Source organism: Parasteatoda tepidariorum, chromosome 1 (genome assembly GCF_982258835.1).
Source record: "Parasteatoda tepidariorum strain Cologne lab strain chromosome 1, Ptep-v5.0, whole genome shotgun sequence".
Classification (NCBI taxonomy): domain Eukaryota; kingdom Metazoa; phylum Arthropoda; class Arachnida; order Araneae; family Theridiidae; genus Parasteatoda; species Parasteatoda tepidariorum.
The window spans coordinates 108,306,729-108,323,297 of record NC_141755.1 but is presented as its reverse complement, the minus strand read 5'-3'; the positions used below and the strand labels follow the sequence as shown (position 1 = coordinate 108,323,297).

The following is a 16,569-nucleotide window of genomic DNA, read 5'->3' as shown; positions in this document are numbered from 1 at the left end:
TCGGCAGTTATTGCTAGTTTTCAAAATCGCGATATTTTTAGCACGACATTATTGTGAATTGCGAGTAACGATTCACTCATTGAGCTAACCATTTTTTGAAGTGGTTTATTTGTGACGATTTTATCGCAAATCAAATTATTTATGAATCGTTATTTTGGCAATTATTATTGCTACACATTTCAACAAGGTTTCGAACGTCCTAATATTTTTTACGCGAATCCCGGTCATTTAAATACATTACTTTTTGACGCTAGTTATGCCGATTTCATCGTAAATATAAAAGGATTTTAATAGTTTTTTTCGGTAGTTATAACTATTAAAATCCCTTTTTATTTACGATGGGAACCTACGCCTTTCCCCACGGTTCAAAACATCCTCATATCTTTATCACTATATTTTCACGGCATGCGAGTTTTGAATCGCGCATTAAATTAATCACTCACTTGCTCTGTGTCGATATCAACCCAAATATAAGTATTTTTTCGCACGTTTATTTTTTGACAGTCGCAATTTAAAAGTCACACATCGTAATTCGTATTCTCGCGGTCTGAAAATTGCATTTCATATTAACATTAACGAGATTTTATACTAACATTAAAAATCATCTATCGCGATTCGTATTCTTGAGATTTAAAATCACAAATCGCGATTCATATTTTAGCGTTTAAAAAATCATACGTTATTACTCTTCTCGCAATTCAAAAATCACACACCACGATTTATATTCACGTGATTTAAAAACCACATATCGCTACTCATGTTTACACGTTTTAAAAAATATACATTGTGAGTCTTCTCGCAATTTGAAAATCACATATCTCGATTCGTATTCTCGCAATTTAAAAATCTGGAAAGGAAGAGCTCCATATGGGACAAATTCCCAAACTAATTAAGTTATATGCCCTAAAATTAATACTGACCACAACAGCTTCTGTATAAATGAATTTGTCATGTTCAAGGTTAAGGAGCAGTCTTTAAACAAAATCATTAAATTTTCATTTAATAACCCGAAAAAGCTATCACATGATCAAGTAGATCAAACCATCACAATATTTTAAAATGTTTCAAATTGTGGAATATGCCATTAAGAAAATTTTTTAACCATTTTACATCATTTATAATTATATACAGAAAAACGATTTGTATATCATTAAATTTTAACTGTAAAAAAAAATAATAAATTTAAGTATCATAAAGTAATGCAAATTTTAATTTATTGCTAACACACGTGAATTAATTGTTAATATTGTTATGTTTAAAAAGTATGCGTCATAAGGAATTGTAAGCAAGTATCTTATAGTTTTTTTATTTATTAAGGAAATAGTTCCTTCAAAATTAATGTTTTCTTTCTTTCCTTTCTCTCCTTTCTCAGCCCTTTGCCCCTTTCTCAGCCAAAAATAAATCTTTCAAAGTTTAAGTATATTCCTTAATAAATGTTGAATCTTATTTTAAGCTGCAAGGGTTTCAATTTTAATCATTTTTAACGCTAAGAACTTTCTTTAAATCAAAGTATTTAATTTTCATTAATGTTGATAACTAGAATATTAATTTTTTTTAAATTTAATTCACTGAACAAATTTTTTATGTTAAAATTTATGATTAAATGGACTTAAGTATTATATAATGTGATTAAAACAAACATGAATATTCCCATTGTTTTTAATTATTTTAATTTAATCTGAATTTTTTTCCTGATAAGTTTATTCTGATTGTATTTTATTTTCTAAGTAATCAATTTCAATGTTTTTATTTTTATTTTAAACGTTTAAAAATATTTAATTTTATACCAACGTATTATTACACGGTTAACTGATAAAAATAATTTAGTGCCTTGAACAGTGATGTTTATATAGTAATCACTACTTACAATTACTAAACATGTTTGTCTAAGTACTTTGGCTTGCAGCTCTTCGTTGGTTAATCTGCTGTCCATGTGGCCCTTCGTTCAAAAAGATTGTGCACCCCTACTAATATAATTTGAAGATGCTCATTTGTTATAAAATAAATTGAGTGAAGACGTATTTTCGGCTAATTATTTATCAAACTTTTTTTATGCATTATTATATAGTTAAAAGTAATGTGAACTTTCCATTTTTGAATTATAACAAAGATTTTACAAGATTAAAAATTTCGTTCGCTTCAAAAAACATATTAATGGGAAATAACAGTCGGCATGTTTCAAGCGCTCAAAGCAGGCGCCCGTTTTCAAGACAAGCCGAACGTGAATGATAAGAAACGTAAGTTTAAAATAAAACAAAAAGTTGTCCACGAAAAATGGAAAAAATAAAAGTGAGAAACAGAGCTAGAAAAAAACCACAGTACTCGAGAGAGATAAAAGATCCACAGAACAAGAGAAACCACAGTGACCGTGAGAGACAAATCAAGGTAAAATGCATTTCCCCTCGTTATGGAGAAGTGGTGAGGATCTGATATTGTTGAGAGGGGAATAAGCATTTATTTGAATAAAATAAGATTCCAAGATGAGCTTATGTGGCAGTGATGGAAATAATTTCGACATCGTCGAAATTGAATTTATGCCCATAATTCCAACAGTTTGCTGCAATGGATGTTTTGATAGCAGGCAATTATGTTTCTTTAAGTCTAAATTTTAAAGCGCGTCTAGTTTATCCGATATAGCCGATCTCTCACTGACAATGAATGTAGTAAATACCACAGTGATCATTAAAGCTAATAGAATCTGTAAGAGATCTAAATTTGGTTTTTGTTAAAAGGCCTAATTTTATAACGAACGGGGAAAAAACTGTTAAGTTCTTAAAGAAAGATCTCTGTAAGGATTTGAAGAGGTTTGAGTCTAGTTAGTTTAGCCAAGATGAACCCACTATAGAAGCGATTAAATCCACTGTCAACATCAAACGAGCGGAAGATGGTAAGTTAAGTAAAGTTAGAAGGTTGTAAATGTTAAATGTGTGCAAAACGGAAATATAGAATGCAGAAATGTTATGACAATTATGGTGAATAAAATTAATATGAGGTGGCAAAAACACGGCTATACGCTTATGAGAAACAGTGGTGGAAAAATGGTCAGGGTATCTTTTTTTATTTCTTTCTTTTTCTTTTGGCTTCTGTGGTTTTTTTTAACTTTTGTATCTTCCTGCTATTCATTCCATTTTTCATAAGCAGCTCTTCGTTTTATAATTCAAATCCCTTTTGTTTCTTCCGATTCACATCTGGCAAGTTTTGAAAATGGGCGCCTGTTTTTGAGTGTTTGAAACATGTATACTGTTATTTCTTGTTTGAGTATTTTTCGAAGCGAACAAAGTTTTTAATCGAGTAATATTTTGCCGCTTTAGTTTCCTGAGATTATTTATTTAATGTAACAAAATTGTTTAAATTTTCAATATGCAATGATAAAAATTTACGTTTAATTTTTAAAATGAAAAATAAGTACAAAATTCTGGGACTAAAAATAAAACCATGCGTGCATAATTTAACTCTAATTTATTAAATAAATCAATTTGTTGCCCAATGCGAAGATTACATGCAAAGTATAAATACAAATATTGAATTGATGCAAATATTTGCTTACCACCAAATGAATCAATTCATTTTAAATGTTTAGTATCGAACAAAATGTCACAACTTATTTTTAAAAAAGATTAATTAATCAATGCAAAATGCGAATAAAAACTATTGCAAGTAAATATTAAAACGCATGATTAAAAAAATGTATTATATTATGTATTAAATATTCTTATTATTAATATATTATAATTGATAGAACTACTTTGCTTACGCAAAATAATTCCGAATAATGGAAATTTTTACAATCTTTTAAGAAGGCGCTAGAGCAAGACTGTTTCATTTATTTTATATGAATGCTGATTATGAAACAATTGTGTTTTTATAATTTATCTTTTCGAGAGGAAAAAGAAAGTTTCATAAGATTGTAATGCTAGGAGCTAACTGTTTTATGAACTAAAACTTATTAGATATTCTAATTAGATATTAGATATTATATCCGGATAATAGATCATTCACCAGGAGTTGGCAGTTGTTACCGCCTTCATCACGTGGTATCCGACGATACTATTTCTCTATCTTTGGGAGAAGGAAGTGAACAATCCTGACCAAGCTTGCTATTTGGCAATCGGATGACAAAAATATTTATTTAGCAATCTTTACGTGCATTTTATTAACATTAAATATTTCATAAATTTCATGATATTTCTCTCTTTTGAGTCTATAGTTTGTCCTTTTTGAGACATTTTGCTGTAATATATTTCATTAGAGTAACGAAAGGTAGAATTATAGATGATGAAGCGAAGTAAGTGACTGAAAAAGAATTCACCCTTTACGTTTAGCATGCATTAAGGGTTGTCTCAATTCCAAGCGCGGAGACTTTTCTCCTCTTATGCCTGCGCCGGAATAAACTCTTCGTCAGAATCGGTGGAGCCAAGTGCCAGTTCCTGGTGAACGAACTGCAGCTACTCCCTCCTTTAGTGGGCCCTGGTAAAATTGTCAAACTTAGACCGGACCGAAGAAGGTTGATGAACGGTGTTATATACTAGTAAATTGGTATTGAATAATCGTAGTGCTTCATTACTCTTACACCAGAATGTCATTTTGGATAGAATTCTATCAATGGATATCGCTGTATGATTCATTGCTGTTTTTATGAGAGGCCGGGAGCGCTGTATTAAGATAACCATATTTTGAGCGCTGCTTATGAGAGATGTTTTAATATCATGGTAGTGTGTTTGATCACTCCTCGGTTGCTTTTATCAGTGTGTGCAGCGTCACGTTGCGTGTGATCGAGACTGGGTAGCAACAACACGAGAAAGATATTGTCGCAATTACAAATCACAATCGGGAAAATCGATTTTTACATCAAATATTATTCAGGATGATCCGTTTTTTTTTCGCACCGTACCATTCAGCGTTTGCATTTGTGACGGTTTTTCGTCCGATAATTATAATGCAGAAAGAAGTTTGAGAATTTGTTTATTTTCAGAGTCTATAAATTCCGCAATAAGACTTCCTATAAGAGTATTATATTTGTTAGCAGCTGGAAGATGAAACAAAATATCTGAAACTGCCGTTTAAGTCTGTGTCTATAGCTGCTATAATATTGCTATATTTCGTTTAGTCGTTAGTAATTCCTGATAAATCGAAATTCCTTAACAAACCAAAGTTTGATATTATTCTTCCATGTTAGTGGTAGTTTAAAAAGTATACATGCAAATAGAGATTCAGAAAGAGTCTGCTCAATTTCGTTTGCCATGTTCAACTTAAAATAATAAAAAGTTTAAGCAAATTAAACTAATTCATGTGCTAACGCAATTTTGACACGTATTTTAATTTTAGAAATAAATTTCTATTACAATTAATACTAACAACGAAAAACCTAGTTATTAAGGGGAACAAATTGCATATTTAAACGAAACGAAAGACCATTAAAACCAACTTGAATCGTCGCCACGTATTATACAATCTAATAATTCGAATAATTTTCCCAAAAAGATTGCTTTAAGCGAGCCACTGAAGAGAAACAATTTATTCAAAATATTAGTATACAGTCTTTAGCTAAATTATTCGACGCACTATAAGATTCTGCCGCATCTTTTCTTTCTTTTCGGCCTCAAATGGTCTCCTGACTCAATTTTCTTTTCTATGCGTCGTTCGCTAACTTCAGAAACCTTCAATCTTCGTGATATTTCGAGGCTTGAAAATATTTTAGCATTCACGAGGGCCTTTACTTTAGCTTTTTTACATCGCCTTTTTTTTCCACGAGTGACTTTATTTTATTTTATATCCGTCGTTGAACAGCAGACCCGATTTTGGGTTAACCATTGCTAACATTTAACTCCGTAGCCCTGTCATTTTGAACCCAATCCAGAAGACAAGGAAACTCCTGGATCAGAACCCCCAGAGGTATTGATTTGTTATGGGAACATGGAGGACTTTGCGACTCCACAGATTTAACGTGCATCGGTCGCCATTTACAGCACAAGGAATGTTCGGCCGGTCGGGATCGAACCCACGAACTCTTGGACGTGGGCCCAGTGCCCTACCTACAGGCTATCTCGGCCTTTTTTTTTCTTTACACGTGATTGAAGTTTTTCGATTTATTATATAAACACTGCACAAAATAAGCAAATAACTGCGTATTACAAAACTGTAAATCCTATAAGTACAGCACATAAAGTCACAGAAACACAACCGCAACTGACGCAAGCGATAACACGACTGAAACCGGTTTGCACTAGAGTGCCTTCAGTGAACAAAATAAACAAGTAAACAGGTGAACAAATAAACAAGTGCAAACTAGAGTGCCTTCACTGAAGGCACTCTAGTTTGCACTTGTTTACGGCCGTGTATCAATCGGTGTATATAAAGATTTCCGGAATAAAAACTCATCACATGTAAATTTAAATATATAATTATTGCATACAAACTCGTGCAAGACATGTAATTATTAAAACACTACAGTGCTTTCCTGGGACTGTAACTTTAAGAAAAGAATAAGCATTATTACAGGCTTAAACTGGAGATCGTGCCGAGCACCCCAAAGGAATAAGTTAATAAATTAAAAAACAAAATTTTTTCTGTTTTGCTTAAAAGCTTAAAAGTGGATAAGAATGTAACTTTTAAATTATAAATTTTCATTATTCATTTCATACTTTAAAGCACTCATTGCAGTGTGAAAACTAATTTGCCGCTTCATTAGCAATAAATATATTTCATTTATGTCCATTTCATTTTATATACATTTATTTAAAATGATTAATTAATTATAAAATTTATAGAATGCTTAGTTAGACTATCACTGCTTGTAAATAAAGAATACGTGTTCTAAAAGAATAATTTGTATTTAAAAATGTTTTCTCATCTAAATTAATTAACTTTTCATTCGACAAGTTGGTTCTCTGTCTTTGTCATTCTTTAACAGGGGGTGTAGCGTTTTTAAAAAGTGCTTAAAGGTGCTTATTTTTGAATTGAGTATTGTAAAAGCCCTTAAAGGTGCTTTTTTTATTCAGGATTTGTGATAAGTGCTTAATTTTCTATCTTTTATAAAGATTTTTTTTCCCTTTGATGTGTCGATTGTCGTTCTAAATTACAAAAACTGCATGATTTTCACAATTTTCTCTGCAATATTTATCAGAAACTAGTTATTTTATTATGATTATGTAAAGTCTTTGAAAATGTTTTTGAATTTTATTAATTTTATGTTTATAAATTAAGAACTTAAAACGATAGGGAAAAAAATATTCCTGCACAGATCCTAACTATGATTTTCTTTTTTTGGAAAGTCATAAAAAATGTTCTTTGTGTGCTTAAAAAGAACTTGGAAGGTGCTTGTTTTTTGGTGGAAAATCTGGCTACGCATCCAGTTTAATGTTTAACTGGCTAAGTAAGCTTATTTATTCAGTAATTAGTTTGTAGAGAATAAATAATAAACTTTTTTTATTATTATTACAGTTACGAATTTTAGTTAAATAATATTAAAAACTATTTATGCATTTTGTCAGATTTTTGACCGTTAAATACGAAAACAGTTTTAAAAAGTAAAAAAAAATAATTGGAATAAAAAATTCTTACGCTTAATTTATACCTTGTTAAACGAAATCTGATATTTATTAACCATGATAAAATGCCTCAACGTTTCGCCCGGAGTCGCTTAAGACCTTAAGTATGTCCCTGAGTGTCATAATAAGTTTGAAATATTTAAGTTTTATTACCATGTGAAAATGGTCAAAAGATTCTTTAACATTCTTTAAAGATTCTTTCTCAGATTCCTTTCGTGTTTTTAGCACGTCAGAATATGGTCAGCACTCAATTTCGAAGCGTCACATCATCATCATCATCACATCAAAATTTCTGAATTAAAACTTAACCATTTCTGAAAAAAATTAGTTGCCAAATTAAATTTGAAATTGTAATGAATTCTGCGATGAAGTTGGTACAATGAAAAATGAGCGATTACTTAAATGTGATATTTGAAGTATGAAAAACCGAAAGAAAAAAATTGTCAATAAAAGGGTTGTAAAAGCAAATGAAAAACTATATGGTTTTTCGATTAAAATTTTACGCAGTGAGAGTGTAATTTGATAAATATGGAGTATGTGTTTTATAATATCTTATATAATGTCTTAATCAAAGTATCAGAATTTGAAAAACACATAGGGGGTTACGTCTGGTCTAAATTTTTCTCAACCCTGGAAGGAGTCATTACATGTCCTGCCTTTTTGATTGTACTATATATACTGCTGTTTTTTTATTTCTTTTTTTTGAACTATGGTTTTGCTAAAGCAACTGTTTTTCTTGCAGGAAAGAGTTATAATGTCAATTGAGCTAGTACAACAAAATACAGGTAACATTATAATTCTCTTGTCTTTTCAATTTTGAAATCTTCCACGTGTTTTGTCCAAAAATGTAAATTTTTTAATACCTGTTGCTACCTGTTTCATTTGCTGGATTTTTTTTTTCTTTCAAAAATGCAACACAAATGGAAACTTCTGTTGTGTAAACAAGAATTTTGATTTGCAGTACACAAATATATATATATATATATATATATATATATATATATATATATATATATATATATATATATATATATATATTAATGGATTAACATAAATAATTTTTGATCTAATGATTAGATCTTCACGTTCTAGGGCTCAATCTGAATGCTTCGAAGGGGTTATATGTGCTTATTAATTTGTGCAAACTATATTTTAAGTTACGAAATCAGACACAAAAGCGTACTTTCTCTGAATAGACATATCATTTTCTTGGCGGATTCGAGTAGGAGGTAGCCGCAATTTGAGAAATAAGATTTTAGTGGTTAGAACAGGAGAGTGGTCCTGAATATGGACCCCTTAATATTAACTTTACTTTTTGCGTATTTCATCATAGCTTGAACTTTTTAAGCGAATTGAAAGATTTTTCACACAAAGCTTCACACGAGCTTCGTTTATCCAGAAATAATTTCAAGCAAAATAAAACTCTCAGTAAATACTTATCTTTTATTATTTTATTTAGTAGTAGTAAAGAAAATTGAATTCGTATACAAGTTTTGCATCAATTTGCAATTTTAAATGGTGAAATACGAAATTTGAAAGATATCGTCCGAATACTTACTGAGAAATTAATTCTTAAACATAAGACTTACGCAGTTTTGAAAAAAACGACTTTTTCAAAATTCAATTTCTCAGAAACTATTTGTCTGATTTTACCAAATTTTGTATTTCGCCATTTTAATTTGGATTAATGAAAACGATGCTAAAATGTAAACCTTACAATTTTAATTTTTTTCGGCTTTTATTAAATAAAATAAATTTTTATTATAATTTTTAATTAATTTTTATGGAATAAAATAACTATAAAGTTTATAATAAATAATTATTAAAATTTTGACTTGGATTTATCTATTGATAAAAAAATTTATAATTTTGCACAAAAACTTTTTAATTTTCGTTAAAAGTTCTTGTGATATAGCGGAATACTCAAAGAGGTAAAATTAATATTACGAACGAGCAACCTGCATGCGTAGGGTAATCGAGTAATGTTGATTATTTTAACTAGTCTATAACTAAAAACTTTCAAAAATCAACTGATCATTCTTCAAAATTAATCTGAATTTATTAAAATTAGAACTCAAAATTAGCTTAAAATGTCTTCACGTGACTCAAAAAGAGGCGGGATTGATTATGACGTCAAAATCCACTTTCTGGATAAGAGGATTTAGCTGAACCAAAATTTGTCATAAGGTTAAGCGATGTTGTTCACAAAGTTGTTTTATTCTAATCTTATTTTTGACAAAAATGGGTAAACTTTTTGATATAATGCAAACAGAGAAGGACATTTGGTTTGAGAATTTTTATTCAAAAATTGCTATTTTTATTCAATGTCATTTTTTATTAAAAGTATACTGGTTTATATATAAGAAATATGTATACATACGTAAAATCTTTTTTGGTATTCTTTCACCTGAAATTTTGATCCGAAATAGGAAATGGGAATATTTAAGATAATTTTAAGTAAAGCCAGGTTAGTCTGGTTAATAAGGCGTTGGGCCCATGTCCAAGAGGTCGTGGGTTAAATCGCCACCTGCCGAAGACTTCCCATATAGTAAATGGTGACTGGTGCTCGTTTTATCTCTCGGGTCACAAAGTCTTTTATATTCAAAAAACAAATCATACCTCTGGAAGTACTGATCCGGGAGTTTCCTTTTCACTGGATTGGTTCAAAATTACAAGGCTACGGAGTTGAACATTAGTAGTTGTAAATCAAAAAACTGGATTGGCTGTTCAACGACGGTTACAAAATACAAAAAATGAATTGGAGATTGATCGTTCTCTGGTTCTGGTCAAAAATACGATCTGTGGATGAATAAATGGATATATGAATGGGTCCGCCCTGTAAATGGGCTATGACGTGCGTGTGACTGACTTCGTATTTTTGGCCATAGATGGCGCCACAGAAGCACAAGAGACGCACTTTTGCCCTAAATTCACATACTTTCACCAAGCAGGCTTGCTGGTATTGGCAAGTGGCATAAGAAACAACTGCTAACGGTGGTTCATCTATAAATCTAATTCTAGAAATTTTATTAAGAAGTGATCAATGTAGGTCTAAAAATTCTATTAAGAGGAAATCGACGCAATTCTAATTCAACAGTCAAATCTAAGAATATTTTGAATATTTAATAAAAGAAAAGAAAGTGTTTACATTTCAAATTAAAGCTCAACAGCTACATGAAATTCTACATATCGACTGACGATTAAAATTCAGTTCTTTTTCTTTTTTGTTTTAAGCAGTGCGCATGCGCGTCGTTACTTCTACGTTCAACCAGAGTGAGAAAGAGAAAAAATGTTACTTGACGGGAACAACAACAACAACAGAATCTTAAGTTTTTTACTAGAGATGCAAATAATTCTTAACCCTTCATTTATTTACTTTTGCTTACCTTTTTCCTTATTTTTCAACCTTCTCTCTGAAAAACAGCAAAAAATAAATACTTATTCATTTATAAAAAATTTTCTTAAGCATAATATTGAATTAATTCAGGATAATAAACTGAACACGAAAGTTGCATTTTTAAATTTTATGCTATTATTAGCTAAAATATGTAACCAAAAATGCATTTTGCAAAATAAAATTCATACAATTTTTTTTAAAAATAAATATACAATCACAATAGCAGTTTTTTGTGTGTGTTTATATCATAGGTAGTTTAAACTATTTAAAGTGCGGCGTAAAAAAAAAGTATTACTACTAAAGTAGTAAAAAAAAACAAAGTATGATTTTTATATTTTACTTTTTTAAAGTTTGAATATTGTTGAAATTGTAATTTATGTTTTAAATTTGCTGGTTTATTGACAAGGATTATGTAATTGAAATTGTTTTTTAAAACTTCAAAAATTACGAAAATAAATTTGAAACATGATTTTTGAAAGATTTTTTTCCGGTTGAATTATTTTTAATGCTTACATGGTTGTTGCTAATATTGTTTAAATAGAATTTCAACCATGCTTTTATTGTAAATCAATTCCAATTGCTTAAAATAAAATTAAGAATGCAAAATTGACATTTGATACAAAATACTTCATTTACCAATCAATGTACGAAATCCAGTGTAAATTGGCTGTTAGTACTTCACACTCGTGTAAAAAAAATTATTTTTCCGACTTCATTTAATAGCAAAATAACTTGAATAAAGTACAGGCATACAAACAAATTATTTGACATAAATAAAAGAAAATGCTTTTAAAAAAAACCCTTAAGCAAACTTCTGTACAGTAATTTTGTCATACATATTCTATAAGATTTCTTTTTAATATTTTATATTATTTTATAACTGTCTTTGAACAGAAGACTCAATTATGGGCTTAAGTCTACTAATATTAAACTCCGTAGCCTTGTAATATTGAACCCAATCCAGTTAACAAGGATCTCCTGGATCGAGTATTGGGAGAAATTTGCCTTCGTGGAGGACATTTTAATGGAACTAACCCGCAATAGCGTTACATGGAAAGGAAAACCACGAGAACCCCACACGATTAGCGTGACAGCAAGAGAATTCTAACCCATGATCCATCTACCGCTGAGGATATTTTACGTCAGCACTGTGGTCGGCGCGAGCCGGGTGCGGAATTCATATCGACCAGCCATCGCTGGGATTCGAACCTAATATTTCCTATTCACATTTTTTGTTTCCAATAATCTTAAATCGATTCTAACACATGACATTTCTTAATTGATATCGATAACTTGATAAGGTATTACGAAATCTTAATTTTTGACTTAAAGATAGAATTTTAATTTTAAATAAAATTATGAATAAAGAAGGTAAATAATTGTCAGAAAATATTTTATTTTCTATTTATTATGTGATTCATAACGTAAATTAAATAAATGTATTTGCACTATAAATGGAAGAGAACTAACTAAGAGCAAAAACATGATTAATCCTGATTAATCATAGGTTCCCTGATTAATCATAGATTAATCATAACTTCTAAGACAGTACAAATTTAAATGAATTTTTGAGACTTTCAAATCAACTATGATTTAATTTCAAGTGACACTAAGACTAATAATGGCCATAGTATATCACATTTAATATTCTAAAAAATAAAGATGATCCATTAAATCTTAGGTTGGCACAGGAATTTTTCATTGGGGTGGGGAGGCCACGAAACAAAATTTTCATATTTTCATGAAATTTAAAAATTTTGATGTATGCATCGTATTAATAACTATTCATTTTAATTCTCGCATTAATAACTATTCGTATATATTTCATCGGTTATTTTTATTATAAATTTATTTAAAAATAATAATTTTGAGTTGTACGGTATGCAAATCATTTTACAATTTTACATTATTTCAAATAGCAAAAATATTTGAATAAAATCGGTGAAAAAACTTTTGAGATATCCATTTAAAAATGTATAGTTGAACTTTATTTCCCTATAACTTTCCAACCGATTTCCTTTAAATTTTGCATTTTGTCATTTGAAATTAAATACTTCAAAATTATGTAAAAATCCAGATTCCTTACAATTCAAACATTTTCAAACTGCTGTTAAATAATATAATAAAAAGGTATTTAAAATTATTCTTTACATGTAATTATTTACGGATAAATGAGTTTTATATTTATGTGCATTATGCTTAAAAAATTATCGAGATTTAGCGAATTATACAAAGAAGTGAATTTATATTAATGAGTCTTAAATTTTGATTGTTCCCCTGCGAAATTAACTGGAATAGAGTACGGCTACCCACATATTTTGGCAGTCAAAAATCCAAATTTCTTTTTAAAAAATACCTCTGCTCTACGTAAGAATACTACGTTAGGTAAGAAAGTGCGTTTTCGCATCTGATTTTGTAACTTAAAATATCGGGTTCTCTACATAATCAGCTAATTTAAAGGTAGACTTTCGAACCATTAATATTGAATCTTTGAAGGCGAATAACCGATCATTAAATCAAGAGTTATTAAAGGAGTTCATTTTTTGTGTGCACTGCTTACAGTATAGAGGTGTCTGTGATAATGATGGTATTTTAAATTACACAGTCAGAGTTATGAATGTCTGTGTAGTATTAAGAAAAAAAGAAGTTTTGTTTCATATTAAATCCCACTGATTAATATGAATCTGATCAAAATGAATCCCTTGATTAATATGAATCCCTTGATTGAAATGACAGCTAATCGGGATATTTTGGTTTTAATAGTTTATGAAATTATTACTGATTCAAAAACAATGGTATTTTTTTATCATAAAATATTTACTGTTCGGCTATATCTTAGAGTAGATATTTAATATTTTTGATAGGTACCTATTTTTGGTTAAAACGCTTTAAGTCCTAAGCACCAGTTCATTCATAAGTCTAGCGCAATCCTTCTCATTTGCCTTAATTCGCTTTTCAATTTTTTTATCACTTTTAATCGTCTTAATTTTGTTTTTAATTTTGATTTAAATTTCGTGGGCTCAAGATTTAGTTGATTTCAACCCATTTTCGGCCAAAGTTGCGCAAACGCACCATTTCAATAAATATTTTTTATTAACATTGCGACGTATTTTTTTTTCACTAATTTCATTTTTCTGCTATTGTCAAGGGTTCTTAAGACTTCCTAAAATTAACAGTAATTCAATTGGAGTAAATACTTTCTGTTGAGAAATTTTTAAACTTTTAAAGTTCTTTTTAAAACTTAAAACTGTTATTGACGAATGAAATTTTTTGAAAATGTATATTATTCCTTTTAAAATTTATCATTATGTTTTACTGACGGATTAAAGTTGCAAGTCAGTAAATAAAATAAAAGAAATTCATAAAAAAACAAGCATTCAACTAAATGGTTTGTTCATTGATTTGGTAAATATTGCTCATACCCCCCCCCCCATTTTATTTCTTAAATAAAATAACAAAAATTTATACACGACATTTTTTTTTGTGTCTTAATGAATGCAATGTAAGTATATTTCAATGAAAATAATACTACATATTATAAAATTTCCATGCTTGGCCTAAAATGGGTTAATTGAATTGAATGTGGTGTTTGGTAGGATAAGAAAGATGCCTCATTCATTTACAAGAAAACTGCATTTGTTAAATAATCACACAAGTAAACGCTTAATGCATACTTTTCCATTTATTTCAAAGGCAAATTTTCACAATTATTTTTTTGTTAATGCATTTTTTTATTGCTGCTTAAAAACTCTTCTTAATTTTATATTATTTGATAAACTTTTAAATTATAAATATTTACGTTTTTTTAATTTTGAAATTATTGCCCAAATGGGTCTATGTAGTTACTTTACGAGCTTTGTAGGGAATACCGGGCAAATGTATGCTAAGCATCTTTCGAAAAAACATCATTGAAGGATATATTGAGCAATTGTATAATACACTCGTTTAACAAAATTTAATTTCAATTGTCTGAAGTATGGGGTACAACATGCTCTCTATGTGCGACCCGCGGCAGCAGTCTGAGCAAAATGAAAAAAAAATATTTATAGTTTTTTTTTTTTTAAATTGTATTTTTATTGCGCAATAAAGTTTTTGGTGTACCCAATCTCAACCAGTGTAGCTTTTCGATCGTTTTTTTTTTCCGATGGTTAATGCTGCGGATTTACGCATAGTTTTCGCCGTAAATCCAATGACTTTTCGTAATTATTGCTACCCATTTTCACGCAGTTACGGAAACCGCAATTTTTTTTATGAAATCGAACTAAGTACTAATGTCTTGAAAGTAATGAAAATGCTTTATTAAAGCTAAATATGCTTTATTATCGATTATTGTCTATTATTAAATGCTTTATAATGAAATGCTTTATTTGCGCAAACTTCATCTCAAATCTGAATGATTTTTAATCCTTTTTTCTGAAATTATCGCGACACATTTCGCATGGTTTTTAAACTTTGGATATTTTTAGCACGATATATTATTATGAACAGCGAATAACGAATCGCTCTTTTAGATAATCATTTTTAACATGGTTTATTTATGACGATTTTATCACGAATCAAATTATTTACGAATCTTTACTTTGGCAATTATTGCTACACATTTCTTCAAGGTTCAGAAAGTCCCAATATTTTTATACGCTACTGCGACACTTTAATTTTCGAATCAAGCATTTAAATACATCTCTTTTTGACGCGCTATATTTATGCCGATTTCATAGTAAATATATAGGGATTTTTATAGTTTTTAGGGAAGTTCTTTCTACGATACTCACCACGGTTTAAAAAAATCCTGATATTTTTATTACTATTGTTTCAAGGCGCGCGAGTTTTGAATCGTTCATTGAAATAATAACTTAACTGCTCTGTGTCGATTTCAACAAAAAAATAAGAACTTTTTCGAACTTTTATTTTATTTTATTTTTTTGGCCATCAATTCTAAAAGCCACATGAATCGGAACTAATATAAAAGTCACACACCGCAATTCGTATTCACACGATCTAAAAATCGCATTTCGTATTCACATTAACGAAATTATCCCTTGCGATTTGTATTCACGAGATTTAAAATCACAAATCGCGATTCATATTTTGGCGTTTACAAAACCATACGCTGTTACTGTTCCCAAACTCGTTAAATTATTTGCCTTAAGTTTAATACTGCTCATTATAATAGCTTCTGTCGAAAGACTGTTTTCCAAAATGAATTTGGCTTGTTCAAAACTAAGGAAAAGTCTTTTAACAAAATCATTAAATTTTCACTTAATGGTCCGAAAAAGCTATCACATGATCAAGTAGATAAAACCATCACACAGTTTTAAAATTTTGCAATTTGCAGGATAAGCATTCAGAAATTTTTTAAACCATTTTTTTACCTACGTCGGCCATTTTATGCCAATTATGATGATGTGCTGGGAAACGATTTGTATATCATTAAATTTTAACTGTAAAAAAATGTAATCAAGATAAGTAACATGAAGTAATGTAAATTTTAATTTATTGTTAATACATGAGTATTAATTCTAAATAGTGTTATGTAAAAGCATTGGTCCCAAAAAGTTGTAAACAAGTATCTCGTTAGTTTTTTACTATTAAGGAAAATAGTTCCTTCAAAATTAATGTTTTCTT

At 29.5% G+C, this 16,569-nt stretch overlaps 1 long non-coding RNA gene across 2 annotated transcripts in view; it reads left to right on the top strand.

The window, feature by feature from the left end:
* LOC147816692 (uncharacterized) overlaps positions 1-16,569 on the top strand; it is a 110,343-nt gene that overhangs the window by 56,350 nt on the left and 37,424 nt on the right. For both annotated transcript variants that reach the window (XR_015428749.1, XR_015428748.1), the window contains exon 6: positions 8,290-8,332. This is a non-coding gene — a long non-coding RNA (uncharacterized LOC147816692). The remainder of the gene's footprint in view (positions 1-8,289; positions 8,333-16,569) is intronic.